Source organism: Alligator sinensis, unplaced genomic scaffold (genome assembly GCF_000455745.1).
Source record: "Alligator sinensis unplaced genomic scaffold, ASM45574v1 scaffold379_1, whole genome shotgun sequence".
Classification (NCBI taxonomy): Eukaryota; Metazoa; Chordata; order Crocodylia; family Alligatoridae; genus Alligator; species Alligator sinensis.
Window position 1 is genome coordinate 2,541,641 of NW_005842001.1, and position 1,319 is coordinate 2,542,959.

Here is a 1,319-nt window from a genome sequence, read left to right on the forward strand (position 1 = left end):
GCCAGCACCACTTCTCTTGGAAGTTGGTTCCAGATCCTAGCCGCCCTGACAGTGAAGTAGTGCCTCCTGATCTACCCTCTGCCAGCTTGTGACTGTTATCTCTAGTCACTCCTGGTAGTGCTCAGGGGAACAGGGACTCCCCCAATGCTTGTTGGTCTCTCCTGACCAGTTTGTAAATGGCCACTAGATCCACCCTCAGCCTTCTCTTGTGGAGGCTGAACAGCTCAGGTCCCTTAATCTCTCCTCATAGGGCTTGTCCTGCTGCCCCCTGATCATACGGGTGGCCCTCCTCTGGACCCTGTCCATGCTGTCCACATCCCTCCTGAAGTGCAGCGCCCAGAACTGGACACAGTACTCCAAATGTGGCCTGACCAGTGCCGCATAGAGCTGGGTCCAGCATGTGCATGTGAAGATGTCAGAAATGGACTGAAAATATACTTCTCTAAAATTTTCCCTTCTGTGGTGGGGATGTCAGGAATAGGAGAAGTGACATGAAGGCCTTTCAAAATCTGACTGCTTTGGGATTCTGGCCCCACTTCCGTCAGCCTTTTTGGTTTTTTGCACATCAAAGCACCTTGCACTTGCGCAGAACTGGGATATTCCATACATTCAAAATCAAGTGGAAACCCATAACTTTGGTGTCTCTCTTTGAATTAGAAACAGCTTATCTGTCGCAGGTGGGGCAAGCATAAAACTGAGTTTCTGGGAAAAGTTCTGCAAGGCAGGTTGCCCCCAGGCTGCCCTCCAGGGTCACAGGTGCATGTTTATTTTGCTCCCACACATCTATAGTTGGAGATGCTTCCAGGAGTTGTTTATGCCTCATGGCATCACCTGTGTGGGTTGTGCTTCTAGCATGTTGTGTAATTTTTTTTCCAATGAATGATGCTGAAGTTTCCCCACTACATGCATACACACCCTGTTTTAAGATACGGGCAGTGCTAATTCTCTGCCAAAGCACAGACGTGGTGTATTGTAACAGGCTGCTACCCAGTTACTAGAATAGGAATGGGATTCAGGAGTACCTGGCCTTTTTCCCCTCCATCATCTCCAATAATGAGATTCTACTCATGAAAAATGTATAAAGGTAGTAGGGGCAGGTGGCAGGTAACCAGGCAGGCAGTGGGGTAAGCAAGTAGGGGGTAGGTTTCTGGTAGGAAAGGCAATGAGGGCAGGCATTGTGGTGTGGGTCAAGCAGCTTGGCCCCTGCCCCTTGCATAATGGTCGTCTGTTGCTTGGCTCTCCATCACTTGCTCGCCAGCCTGTATCCCATTTCCTCTGCCTCCCACAGCCTCTGTGCCCATACCTGCCCCCTTCTGCAG